The sequence below is a fragment of the Balaenoptera borealis genome (assembly GCF_965194805.1).
Source record: "Balaenoptera borealis genome assembly, chromosome: 14".
NCBI lineage: Eukaryota > Metazoa > Chordata > Mammalia > Artiodactyla > Balaenopteridae > Balaenoptera > Balaenoptera borealis.
In genome coordinates, this window is record NC_138875.1 from 55699580 (window position 1) to 55715197 (window position 15618).

Genomic DNA, 15618 nt, shown 5'->3' on the forward strand with positions numbered 1-15618 from the left:
CAATTACAGGAAAAGATCTGTAAAAAATACAAACACATGGAGGCTACACAATACACTAATTAATAACGAAGTGATCACTGAAGAAATTAAAGGGGAAATCAAAAAATACCTAGAAACAAATGACAATGGAGACACGACAACCCAAAACCTATGAGATGCGGCAAAAGCAGTTCTAAGAGGGAAGTTTATAGCAATACAAGCCTACCTCAAGAAACAGGAAACATCTCGAATAAACAACCTAACCTTGCACCTAAAGCAATTAGAGAAAGAAGAACAAAAACACCCCAAAGCTGCAAAAGGAGAGAAATCATAAAGATCAGATCAGAAATAAATGAAAAAGAAATGAAGGAGATAATAGCAAAGATCAATAAAACTAAAAGCTGGTTCTTTGAGAAGATAAACAAAATTGATAAACCATTAGCCAGACTCATCAAGAGAAAAAGGGACAAGACTCAAATCAATAGAATTAGAAATGAAAAAGGAGAAGTAACCACTGACACTGCAGAAATACAAACGATCATGAGAGATTACTGCAAGCAACTCTATGCCAATAAAATGGACAACCTGGAAGAAATGCACAGATTCTTAGAAATGCACAACCTGCCGAAACTGAACCAGGAAGAAATAGAAAATATGAACAGACTAATCACAAGCACTGAAATTGAAACTGTGATTAAAAATCTTCCAACAAACAAAAGCCCAGGACCAGATGGCTTCACAGGCGAATTCTATCAAACATTTAGAGAAGAGCTAACACCTATCCTTCTCAAACTCCTCCAAAATATTGCAGAGGGAGGAACACACCCAAACTCATTCTACGAGGCCACCATCACCCTGATACCAAAACCAGACAAAGATGTCACAAAGAAAGAAAACTACAGGCCAATATCACTGATGAACATAGATGCAAAAATCCTCAACATGATACTAGCAAACAGAATCCAACAGCACATTAAAAGGATCATACACCATGATCAAGTGGGGTTTATTCCAGGAATGCAAGGATTCTTCAATATACGCAAATCAATCAATGTGATACATCATATTAACAAATTGAAGGAGAAAAACCATATGGTCATCTCAATAGATGCAGAGAAAGCTTTTGACAAAATTCAACACCCATCTATGATAAAAGCCCTGCAGAAAGTAGGCATAGAGGGAACTTTCCTCAACATAATAAAGGCCATATATGACAAACCCACAGCCAACATTGTCCTCAATGGTGAAAAACTGAAACCATTTCCACTAAGATCAGGAACAAGACAAGGTTGCCCACTCTCACCACTATTATTCAACATAGTTTTGGAAGTGTTAGCCACAGCAATCAGAGAAGAAAAAGAAATAAAAGGAATTCAAATTGGAAAAGAAGAAGTAAAGCTGTCACTGTTTGCAGATGACATGATACTATACATAGAGAATCCTAAAGATGCTACCAGAAAACTACTAGAGCTAATCAATGAATCTGGTAAAGTAGCAGGATACAAAATTAATGCACAGAAATCTCTTGCATTCCTATATACTAATGATGAAAAATCTGAAAGTGAAATTAAGAAAACACTCCCGTTTACCATTGCAACAAAAAGAATAAAATATCTAGGAATAAACCTACCTAAGGAGACAAAAGACCTGTATGCAGAAAATTATAGGACACTGATGAAAGAAATTAAAGATGATACAAATAGATGGAGAGATATACCATGTTCTTGGATTGGAAGAATCAACATGGTGAAAATGACTCTACTACCCAAAGCAATCTACAGATTCAATGCAATCCCTATCAAACTACCACTGGCATTCTTCACAGAACTAGAACAAAAAATTTCACAATTTGTGTGGAAACACAAAAGACCCCGAATAGCCAAAGCAATCTTGAGAATGAAAAAAGGAGCTGGAGTAATCAGGCTCCTGGACTTCAGACTATATTACAAAGCTACAGTAATCAAGACAGTTTGGTACTGGCACCAAAACAGAAATATAGATCAATGGAACAGGATAGAAAGCCCAGAGATAGACCCACGCACATATGGTCACCTTATCTTTGATAAAGGAGGCAAGCATATACAGTGGAGAAAAGACAGTCTCTTCAATAAGTGGTGCTGGGAAAATTGGACAGGTACATGTAAAAGTATGAAATTAGAATACTCCCTGACACCATACACAAAAATAAACTCAAAATGGATTAAAGACCTAAGTGTAAGGCCAGACACTATAAAACTCTTAGAGGAAAACATAGGCAGAACACTCTATGACATAAATCACAGCAATATCCTTTTTGACCCACCTCCTAGAGAAATGGAAATAAAAACACAAATAAACAAATGGGACCTAATGAAACTTAAAAGCTTTTGCACAGCAAAGGAAACCATAAACAAGACCAAAAGACAACCCTCAGAATGGGAGAAAATATTTGCAAATGAAGCAACTGACAAAGGATTAATCTCCAAGATTTACAAGCAGCTCATGCAGCTCAATAACAAAAAAACAAACAACCCAATCCAAAAATGGGCAGAAGACCTAAATAGACATATCTCCAAAGAAGATATACAGATGGCCAACAGACACATGAAAGAATGCTCAACATCATTAATCATTAGAGAAATGCAAATCAAAACTGCAATGAGATATCATCTCACACTGGTCAGAATGGCCATCATCAAATAATCTATAAACAATAAATGCTGGAGAGGGTGTGGAGAAAAGGGAACCCTCTTGCACTGTTGGTGGGAATGTAAATTGATACAGCCACTATGGAGAACAGTATGGAGGTTCCTTAAAAAACTAAAAATAGAACTACCATACGACCCAGCAATCCCACTACTGGGCATATACCCTGAGAAAACCATAATTCAAAAAGAGTCATGTACCACAATGTTCATTGCAGCTCTATTTACAATAGCCAGCACATGGAAGCAAGCTAAGTGTCCATTGTCAGATGAATGGATAAAGAAGATGTGGCACATATATGCAATGGAATATTACTCAGCCATAAAAAGAAATGAAATGGAGGTATTTGTAGTGAGGTGGATGGAGTTAGAGTCTGTCATACAGAGTGAAGTAAGTCAGAAAGAGAAAAACAAATACAGTATGCTAACATATATATATGGAATCTAAGGGGAAAAAAAAGGTCATGAAGAACCTAGTAGCAAGACGGGAATAAAGACACAGACCTACTAGAGAATGGACTTGAGGATATGGGGAGGGGGAGGGGTGAGATGTGATGGGGTGAGAGAGTGGCATGGACATATATACACTACCAAATGTAAAATAGATAGCTAGTGGGAAGCAGCCGCATAGCACAGGGAGATCAGCTCGGTGCTTTGTGACCACCTAAAGGGGTGGGATAGGGAGGGTGGGAGGGAGGGAGATGCAAGAGGGAAGAGATACGATAACATATGTATATGTATAACTGATTCACTTTGTTATAAAGCAGAAACTAACACTCCATTGTAAAGCAATTATACTCCAATAAACATGTTTAAAAAAAAAAAAAGCTAAGATGGAAGTCTAAAAGACAGAATTTGTAACACTATAGGCATATTGAAAAACTGTCATAGAATGCAAATTTATTATGAAACTATTTTTATTTTTAATAAATCCCAAAACAAACAAACAAAAAAAGACACCTGTACCCTGTATTCTCTGCAGCATTATTTACAACAGCCAAGCCATGGAAGCAGTGGATGAATGGATAAAGAAAATGAGGGATATATTTACAATGGAATATTAGTCAGCCATGAGAAAGAAGGAAATCCTGCCATTTGCAACAACACAGATGGACTTTGAGAGCATTATGCTAACTGAAATAAGTCAGACAGAGAAAGACAAAAATTGCATGATATCATTTATATGTGAAATCTAAAAAAAAAAAAAAAGAGCTCATAGAGTCAGAGAACAGATTGATGCTTACCAGAGGCAAGGTTTGGGGGATGGGCAAAATGACTGAAGGTTGTCAAAAAATACAAACTTCCAGTTATAAAATAAGTCATGAGGATGTAATGCACAGCATGGTGACTATAGTTAATAATACTGTATTGCTATCAAATGTAAAATAGATAGCTAGTGGGAAGCAGCCACATAGCACAGGGAGATCAGCTCGGTGCTTTGTGACCACCTAGAGGGGTGGGATAGGGAGGGTGGGAGGGAGACGCAAGAGGGAGGAGATATAGGGATATATGTATATGTATAGCTGATACACTTTGTTATAAAGCAGAAACTAACACAACATTGTAAAGCAATTATACTCCAATAAAGATGTTAAAAAAATAAAATAAATAAAATTAAAAAAAATAATAATACTGTATTGTATATTTGAAAGTTGCTAAAAGAGTAGACCTTAAAAGTTCTCATCACAAGAAAAAATATTTGTAACTATGCATGGATAGATGTTAACTAGACTTATTGTGATCATTTCACAATATATACAAATATCAAATCATTATGTTGTACACCTGAAACTAATATAATGTTATATCTCACTTTATATATCTCAATTTAAAAATAAATTTTAATAAAAATTTTAAAATTATTTAAACTATTATTTTTCCAAATTTACATGAACTGGGGCTTAGAATAATTATATTACACATCATTAGTGTCTGGTTTCAGAGCCCTCATTCTTATCCACTACACTAGCCCCTCCTCAAGAGATAAGTATAAAAGCATACGTAAAAAAAGGAGCAGTGGGGGAAGATAATTCATTTTACTGGGAACGCTGTTATTGGATGAATTGTGTCTCCCTCCCCAAAAATATGTTGTAGTCCTAACTCCCAGGACCTCAAAATGTGAGCTTATTTAGAAGCTGGGTCTCTGCAGGTTTATCCAGGTTAAGATGAAGTCATGAGGATAGGCTCCAATGCAATATGACTGGTGTCCTTATAAAAGGGAAAATTTGAACACACACTCAAAGGGACGATGATAAGAAGAAAACAGGGAGACCATCATGTAACAATGAGGGCAGACTGGAGTGATACAGCTGTAAGGCAAGGAATGCCAAGGATTGCCACCACCACCAGAAGCTATGAAGAGGCAAGGAAGAACTACAAGGAAGAAGAAGCAAAGAATACCATGCAGAGTCTTGAAGGGAGCATGGCCCTGTCAACAACTGATCCGGGACTTCTAGCGTTCAGGACTATGAGACAATAAATGGCTGTTATTTAAAGCCACCCGGTTTGTGGTACTTTGTTATAGCAGCCCTAGGAAACTAATACAGATGTTGAGTTTAAAGGGCCTATTGGACATCCTAGTGGTGATGTCTAACAGATAGTGGGATAAGACTCTAAAACTCCAGAAAAAGATCAGTGCTAGATGTGATTTGGTTGTCACATGTAGCATAAAATATGAGTTTTTTTTAAAAGGACTGAAAATGCTTATTGATTTTAACAATTAGGAGAATACGAGTGATTTTAAAGGAACAAGTCCAGTGGGCATGCAGTGGGTTGAGTCATAAATGGAGGCATTCCTTTGGTAATAATGAGTGTATATCATACTTTTATTACGTTTACAAGGTGAGAGGAGAGAAAAGGAGGCTATGAAGGTATGTGTGGCCTCACACACATTTTGAAAAATACATAGATACTGCCCAGAGCATTTTTAAAACCCACATACAGTATGTCCTTGTATTAATTTTCTATTGATGTGTGACAAGTTACCACAAACTCAGCAGCTTAAAACAACACACACTTATTACCTCACAGATTCCATGGGTCAGTAGTCTAGTCACTGCTTAACTGGGTCCTCCGCTCAGTGTCTCACAAGGCTGTAGTCAAGGTGTCAGCTGCAACTTCAGTCTCTTCTGAAGTTCAGAGTCCTCTTTCCTGCTTGTGTGGCAGAATTCGTTTCTTTGCAGCTGGAGACTTCATGGTAACTTATGTCTTTTTTGAGGCCAGCAGAAGAATCTGTAGCTACTTACTGTCTCTTTTAAGGGCTTGGCTGATTAGGTCAAGCACAACCAGAATAATCTTCCTCTTGACTCACTCAAAGTCAACCAATTAGGGACTTTAATTTAAATCTGCAAAACTCCTTTAACTCTATAAGGTAACACACAACCATGGTCGTGATATCCCATCATATTCACAGGTCCTGCCTGCACTCAGGTAAAGGGGATGATACAGGGCATGTACATTAGGGGGCAGAAATCTGAGAGCCATCCTAGAACCCTGCCTACCACAGTCCCCTTTCTGTTCTTTACATTTCAAGCCTGAACACTAAAAATAAACAAAAATATATGTAACTGGAAGCAACCTAAGTGTCCATCGACAGATGAATGGATAAAGAAGATGTGGCACGTATATATAATGGAATACTACTCAGCCATAAAAAGAAACAAAATTATTTCTAGTGAGGTGGATGGACCTAGAGTCTGTCATACAGAGTGAAGTAAGTCAGAAAGAGAAAAACAAATACCGTATGCTATCACATATATATGGAATCTAAAAAAAAAAAAATGGTTATGAAGAACCTAGGGGCAGGACAGGAATAAAGATGCAGATGTAGAGAATGGACTTGAGGACACAGGGTGGGGGGAAGGGTAAGCTGGGACGAAGTGAGAGAGTGGCATGGACTTACATATACTACCAAATGTAAAATAGATAGCTAGTGGGAAGCAGCCGCATAGCACAGGGAGATCAGCACGGTGCTCTGTGATGACACAGAGGGGTGGGATAGGGAGGGGGGTGGGAGATGCAAGAGGGAGGAGATATGGGGATATTTGTATATGTATAGCTGATTCACTTTGTTATAAAGCAGAAACTAACACACCATTGTGAAGCAATTATACTCCAAAACAGATGTTTTAAAAAAAAGAAACTCAACAAAAAAATATGTAACTCTACTAGAGATACCTTAGTGAGCTCTGGAGCCATTCTGCCTAGGCTCTGATCCCAGTCCACCATTTATTACTTGTAAAACCTTGAACAAATTACTTAATTCAGTTTCCCCATCTGTAAAATGGAGATAGTGGTAGTTTTTACATCATAAGGCTGCCATAAGGACTGAATCAGCTAATAGATCTAAAGCTCTTAGAATAATAGTGCCTGGCACATATTAACAGTTAAATGCTATATAAGTGTTACCTACTAGCACTTTCTCTCTTTGGCAAAAATTTAGCAAATGAGCTAGATACATAGATAGGGAAACAAAGACTGATTTTTCTTCTGCTAGAAAAGTACTTAAAACCTTTGACTACAGCAACTCAGAAAACTAGAAACATGATATAGTAAGACAAGCCCTCCAAAAAAGAATAAATAGACATTTATGTTCCACTATGCATGAGATGGAAAACACACAACAAATAATAATGGGTAGACAGTATATGGTTTAAGATATTTGTCACTCCTACCAGTCATGTATACTCACTTCAAAATCAGACCTATGGGGGGAAACGTATAGGAAAAATAACGCAGGTAGCTTGCTATTTAACATTTTCCAAGTAGTAAATGTACAGAAAATGCACATTTACTACAAATTCATCTCTAAAGACTCTCTCTGAATGTCATCCAACATAATTATATTTATTCCCGATTATTTCAGTAAAACATACCCGAATAGAATCTTGATATAAGAATCACAGAATATTAAAGCTAGAAGGAACTTTCTAAATCAATTATTTTAAATATGAGAAAATTGAGATCCAAATAAATAAGGTGCTTGCTCATAAATCACTTGATACTTGCTGGCAGAGCCCAGATTAAAACCCTAGTTTTCTGATTCCCATGCTAATTCTACTACATTGATCAGCCTTTAACAAAATATAAAATACATATAAAAATCTCTGAACATACATGTAAAGGATTGTTATTTCTTCTTAGAGAAATGATCCCTTTACCATATGTAATGTCCCTCTTTATCCCTGATAATTTTCCTGTTCTGAAGCCTGCTTTGCCTAAAATTGCTATAGCTACTCCAGTTTCAATATATTAGTGTTAGCATGGTATATCTTTCTCCATTTGTTTAATTGTCATCTATCTCTGTCTTTATATTTAAAGTGAGTTTGGGCTTCCCTGGTGGCGCAGTGGTTGAGAATCGGCCTGCTAATGCAGGGGACACAGGTTCGAGCCCTGGTCTGGGAGGGTCCCACATGCCGCAGAGCGGCTGGGCCCGTGAGCCACGGTTGCTGAGCCTGCTCATCTGGAGCCTGTGCTCCACAACGGGAGAGGCTGCGATAGTGAAGAGGCCCGCGCACCGCGATGAAGAGTGGCCCCTGCTCGCTGCAACTGGAGAGAGCCCTCGCACAGAAATGAAGACCCAACACAGCCAAAAATAAATATAAAAATAAACAAATAAATAAAAGATTACTATTAAAATAAATAAATAAAATAAAATTTAAAAATTAAAAAATAAAGTGAGTTTTTTGTAGACAACATATAATTGGATATTCTTTTTTAATCCACTCTGTCTTTTAATTGGTGAATTTAGACCATTCACATTTAAGGTGACTCTTGATATAGTTGTAGTAATATCTACCATATTTGTAACTATTTTCTATTCATTACCCTTCACTCTTTTTTGTTTTCTTTGGTTTTAATTGAACATTTATAAGATTCCATTTTATAAGATTCCATTTTCTCTCCTCTCTTAGCACACCATTTATATTTCTTTTTTTTTTGCATTTTTAGTGATTACCCTTGACTTTGCAATACACATTTTCAACTAATATAGGACAAATTACACAATACCACTTCATGGATAGTGCAGGTGCCTGATAACAGAATATTCCCAGTTCCTCCCACCTGACCCTAATAACATTGCTGTTATTCATTTTACTTATCCATAAGATATTATCATCCACTATATGTTGCTATTATTATTTTGAATAAGCTATTATGTTATATCAATAAGGAATAAGAAAATAAAAGATTTTATTTTACCTTGATTTATTCCTTCTCTAACACTACCTTTCTGCATGTAGATCTGACTCTCTGGTCTATATCATTTCCCCTCTTTCTGAAGAATTTTTTTTAACATTTCTTGTATAGCAGGTCTACTGGCAACAAGTTCCCTCAACTTTTGTTTATTTTATAAAGTCTCTATATCTCATTTACTTTGGAAGGATAATTTTGCTGGATACAGAATTCTAGGTTAGTGAGATTTTTCTTTCAACACTTAATATATTTCACTTCACTATCTTCTTGCTTGCATGGTTTGTAAAGAGAAGTCTGATGTAATTCTTATCCTTGCTCCTCTATAGATAATGTGTTTTCCCTCCTCTGGCATCTTTCAAGATTTTTTCTTTGTCTTTGATTTTCTGCAGATTGAATATGATACACCCAGGTGTAAATTTTTTGGTATTTATCCTGCTTGGTACTCTCTGAGCTTCCAGGATCTGTGATTTGGTGTCTGTTATTAATTTTGGAAAATTCTCAACTATAATTATAACACTTCAAACATTTATTCTGTTCCTCTCTTTCTTCTCCTTCTACAATTCTCATTACATATATGTTACACATTTTGTAATTGTCCCATAGTTCTTGGATACTCTGTACCATTTTTTTCATCCTTTTCTCTTTGCTTTTTAATTTGGGACATTTCTATTAACATATGTTTAGCCTCACTGAGTCTTTCTATGGCCGTGTTCAGTCTACTGACGATCCCAACAAGGGCATTCTTCATTTCTGTTGTGGTGTTTCTTATTTCTAATATTTCTTATTTATTCTTCCCTAGAGTTTCCATCTCTCTACTTATATTATGCATCTGTTCTTGCATGTTGCCCATTTTTTCCATTAGAGCTCTTAGAATACTAATTACAGAGAATTTAAATTCCAAGTCTAATAATTACAAAATCTCTGGCATATCTGAATCCGGTTCTGATGCTTGCCTTGTCTCTTCAGATAAACTAGACATCAACAAACTGATTTTGAAGTTTACATAGAAAGGCAAAAGACACAGAATAGCCAACACAATACTGAAGAAGAAAAAAGTTGGAGGACTGATACTACCCAATTTCAAATCTTACTATAAAGCTACAGAACAGTGTGGTATTGGCCAAACAAAAATAGGGAAAAAAATCAGTGGAAGAGAATATAGAGTCCAGATATAGATCCACACAAATATAGTCAACTGATCTTTGACAAAGGAGCAAAGGCAATTCAATCAAGAAAGGATTATCTTTCCAATAAATGATGCTGGAACAACTAGACAACTACATGCAAAAAAAAAAAAAAAAAAAACTAGACACATACCTTACACTCTCACAAAATAAAGCTAAATGGATCAAAGACATAATGCAAATGAAATATTTTAAAACTTCTAGAAGATATCATAGCAGAAAAGTAAAGTGACCTTGACTTTGATAACGAATTTTTTGATACAACTATAAAAGCACAATCAACAGAAGAAAAAAATTATAAATTGGATTTCCTTGAAATTTAAAACTTCTGCTCTGCAAAGCCAAAGAGACTAAAAAGACAAGCCAAAGGCTGTGAGAAATTTTTTGCAAAACACGTATCTGATAAAGGACTTGTATTCAAAATATACAAAGAACACATAGAACTCAACAGTAAGAAAACAACTTGCCCAATTTTTAAATTGGCAAAAGGTCTGAACAGATGTCTTACCAAAGAAGATATCCAGATGGCAAATAAGTAAATGAAAAGATGTTCAACATCATATGTCATTAGGGAACTGCAAATTAAAACAGCATTGAGATACCACTAACTATTTATCCAAACTAAAATCCAAACAATGATACCACCAAACACTAGTGAGGATCTGGAGCAATAGGAACTCTCTTTTATTGCTGGGAATGCAAAATGGCATAGCCACTTTGGAAGACAGTTTGACAACTTCTTACAAAACTAAACATACCTTTATCACGTGATCCAGCAATTGCACCACTTAGTATTTACTTAAGTGAGTTGAAAACTAATAACCACACCTGACCAAAAATGTTTATAGAAGTTTTATCCATAATTTCCAAAACTTGGAAGCAAAAAAGATGTCCTTAAATAAGTGAATGGATGAGCAAACTCTGCTACATCATTACAATGAAACTTATTCAGCAATAAAAAGAAATTAGCAATCAAACTACAAAAAGACATGGAGGAAACTTGAATGCATACTGCTAAGTTAAAGAGGTTGAAAGGCTATGTACTGATGATTGCAATTATATGACATTCTAGAAAAGGCAAAACTAGGGAGAAAGTAAAATGATCCATGGTTGCCAGGGGTTCGGGGGAGGGAGGGAGGAAGGGAGGTAAGGAGGGAGAAAGAGGGAGATTGATAGAGGGAGCACAGGGGATTTTTAGGGTAGTGAAACTATTCTTTATGATACCACAATGGTGAATATATGACATTTTGCATTTGTCAAAATCCATAAAATGTACAACACAAAGAGTGAATTCTTATGTCAACTACAGTCTTCAGTTAACAATAATTCATCAATATTGGTTCATTAATTATAACAAATATACCACACTAAAACAAGATGTAAATAATAAAAGAAACTGTGTAAATAATAGGGGAAACTGTGTGCAGCAGAAGAGAGGATATATGAGAACTCTGTCATTTCTGCAGTTTTTCTGTAAACCTAAAACTGCTCTAAAAAGTAGTTTATTAAAAACTTTTTTTAATCTCTGAACAAACAGTTCTGCTCTAATGTTGAAAATCTCAAAGCAAAAGTAGAGTATATTTTACCAAACAAAGTGGTATCTGTATGTAATTTTACAAGGGTGTTTTTCAGTAAATAGCCCTAAGCTGTTTTCTCAGACCCCCAAGTAAACAAGCCAAGTTTGGTCCATAGCTTGTGATTCATCCTGGCCTATTTTCTACAAAACAGAAAAATATTCCCCATCAGTTACTTCACTGAATTACTTCTGTATGTCTCATTCTACAGAGCCTTCTACATCAGATATTTTAAAGCCCTTTCCTATCTGACATTTATTCTTTTAGTATTATTGTTGTTGTCGTCGTTACTGTTTTATATCACCCCTCTACTTTCCTTCAACAAAATCAAGCTCATATTCTCTTAGTCCCAGGATTTTCTTGTACATCTCGACCTCTCACAGAGATTCCCTGAGTTTCATGCCTCATTATCTTCTTAACAATCTTTCTATCCTATCTTCCATAAATTACTCCTATTTTTCAAATCCTTTCCTGAACTCTTCCTCTATTTCAAGATTTCTCTAAAAGAGTCAGTCATCAAGCAAGTCTCAGAGAACTGACTTGGGTTAACACATGACTAATAAATTTTAAAAATATAGGGAAAGTAAAGTACAGTAAGATTAAGTGATTCTTGGTTGAAGATCAGAGTGAATAAACTTTGAAGTTGAAATTAGACTATGTCTTCTGCATTTCAATCTAATTCTCTTCCACTGGACAACATTATCATCTTAAAGAAGGAGAACAATCTAATGCATTTGCTCTCCCACCACTCAGCAGAGAGGAGAAAGATGGATATCAAGAAATGCTTAAATAATACTTATATATAATCACCACTAGTATCCAGGAGCCAAAACTACACCTTCTTGTCTGGTGCTACATATCTTAAATATAAATTAAATTAATACAGTAGTCCCACCTTATCTGTAGGGAATAATTTCCAAGGCCCCCCGTGGATGCCTGAAACCACAGATACCACCAAATCCTATATACACTATGTTTATTCCTACACATACAAACCTATGGTAAAGTTTAATTTATAAATTAAGCACAGTAAGAGATTAACAATAATAACTAATAATAAAACAGAACAATTATAACAATATACTGTTCACAGTGTAAGTTATGGGAATGTGGTCTCTCAAATTATCTTACGGTACAAATTTAATGCCTTTTCCATCTTAACTAAGCACTTGTCATGCACTATGACCATAACTTTTGCAGTGTGAGGTGTGACAGCAAAACTAACATGAATTTCTTTTCTTTCTTCACAATTTCACGGAGAGAAGATTTGTTCTTACCATAGATCTTAGCAACCTCAGCATACGGTTTTTTTCTTTCCTTATTAAGTTTAGGGCTTTCACCTTGTCACTTAAAGGAAGCCCTTTACATCTTCTCTTTGGCATATCTGAATTTCCAGCATCACTACTCTTGCACTTTGGGACCATTATTAAGTAAAATAAGGGTTACTTGAACACAAGCACTGCAATACTGTGACAGTCAATCTGATAACTGAGATGACTACTAAGGGACTAAAGGGTGGGATACACTGGATAAAGGGATGATTCACATCCCAGGAGAGACGGAGGAGGGCACAAGATTTCATTGCACTACTCAGAATGGCACGCAGTTTAAGACATGTGAGTTATTTATTTTTGGAATTTTTTATTTAATATTTTCGGACAGCAGTTGACCTCGAGTAAGTGAAACCATGGAGAGTGAACCATGGACAAGAGGGGACTATTGTAGACGGTTTAAAAAGATAACCAAGAATGTGGGTATATGGGTAGGCTAATTTGGAGGTTGTTTATTTATCTCTACTACTATTATTACTCATTTACTATTACAACTAAGAGGCAGGAGAACATCACTATTCAGAAATAATTCAGTAACAGTACCCCAAAAAAAGCAATCCTTCTGAAAAACACTGGCATCTAAAACTGTGAAGGACAGGTACATTCATGTTGTAATTCATGAATATAGGAAGTTCAGGCCACCTCACACCTGTTAGAATGGCTACTATCAAAAAGACAACAAGTAACAAGTGTTGGTGAGGATGTGGAGCAAAGGGAACTCTTGTGCACTGCTGGTGGGGACGTGACTTGATGCAGCCACTATGGAAAACAATATGGAGTTTCCTCAAAAAATTAAAAATAGAACTATCATATGATCCAGCAATTCCAGTCTGGATTTTTATCCAAAGGAAACAAAATCACCGTCTCAAAAAGATATCCATGTCACAGTGTCCATAGCAGCATTATTCACAATAGCCCAGATACAGAAATAACCTAAATGTCCATCCATGGATGAATGGATAAAGAAAATGTGACAGGGCTTCCCTGGTGGCGCAGTGGTTAAGAATCCGCCTGCCAATGCAGGAGACGTGGGTTCAAGCCCTGGTCTGGGAAGATCCCTCATGCGGCGGAGCAACTAAGCCCGTGTGCCACCACTACTGAGCCTGTGCTCTAGAGCCCGCGAGCCACAACTGCTGAAGCCCACGCGCCTAGAGCCCGTGCTCTGCAAAAAGAGAAGCCACTGCAATGAGAAGCCTGCGCACCGCAACGAAGAGTAGCCCCCGGTCGCAGCAACTAGAGAAAAGCCCGTGCGCAGCAACAAAGACCCAACGCAGCCAAAAATAAATAAGTAAATAAATAAATAAATAAATTTATTAAAAAAAAAAAAAAGAAAGAAAATGTGACATATATTCCATCATAAAAAAAAGGAAATCCTGCTATCTGAGACAACATGGATGGACCTTGAGGGCATTATGCTAAGTAAAATGTCAGACAGAGAAAGATAAATGTGCATGAAATCACTCATATGTGGAATCTAAAAAATATATAGATATAGATATCATAGATACAGAAAACAGATTCTTGGTTGCCAGAGGCAAGGAATAGGGAGGTGGGCAAAATGGGTGAAGGTAGTCAAATGGCACAAACATGCAATAATAAGATAAATAAGCCCTGGGGCTGTAATGTACAGCATGGTGACTATAGTTAATAATACTATATTGTATAATTGAAAGTGGCTAAGGAAGGAGATCTTAAAAGTTCTCATTATAAGAAAAAAATGTTCAACTACGTGTGGTAATGGATGTTAACTAAACTCATTGTGGTAATCACTTCACAATGTACACACATATCAAATTATCATCTTGTACACCTAAAACAATACTTTATTATTTGTCAATTTTATCTCAATTTTTAAAATAAATAAACAGCAAAACAACAGCCCCAAACCCTTTTATTTAAAAAAAGAAAGTTCAAGAATAATACTTGGGCCAAGCAAAGATGGCCAGAGTGTTCTGAGACCACCTGATAACCTTCTTATCATAAGGATCACCACTGGGCTTCATTGGACTGCTGAAATGAAATACATGTAGAGATCTGTTGCACTTTGATCAATTTAAAGTTAAGATTTGGTACAGATGCAGCCCAACTCTTCTACCATGTAAAGACCCTTTTTAAATAGCAGAGGCAGTTACAAACTTCCTCATTGATCTGTCAGCCACAAAACAAAGTTTTTTCTGCCAACTAAATTAACAAGAAGACTGTGGTTTTAGCCTCATTAATACCAAGGTATGTCCAACCAATGCATCCCCAATATCAAATGTCAAACATTCTCTGTGGCATAATGCAGTGCAAAATACATCTTAAAGTTAAAAAAAAAATTCTTAAAGTTCTACCATATTGAGCATTGTTTCCATAAAAATATCTCAACCATTATTGAATTATAATTTCTGTTACTGTGGTAGACATTATTCTTTCACATGTTCATCACCTGATCAAATCTGATCATTTACTTATATGACTCTTTCAATAACTTTCATGACTCCTTTTACCTACAAGATATGGTCCAGGCATCTTACAGAGGTCTTTCAGCAGCTGACCTTGCTCTACCTTTCTAGCCAAATCGAAGGGACCTGTTCTCTAAATTGTACTGCCCTTTCATGCCCCCATGTTAACACATTCCCTTCCCTTTATGGAGAAGGTCTTCACTTTTGCCCACCTCATGACCCATCAC

The 15618-nt window shown here is 36.2% G+C and overlaps 1 protein-coding gene across 2 annotated transcripts in view; it reads right to left on the reverse strand.

The window, feature by feature from the left end:
* Positions 1 to 15618, reverse strand: part of METTL4 (methyltransferase 4, N6-adenosine) — a 167208-nt gene that overhangs the window by 63041 nt on the left and 88549 nt on the right. The window lies entirely within an intron of this gene.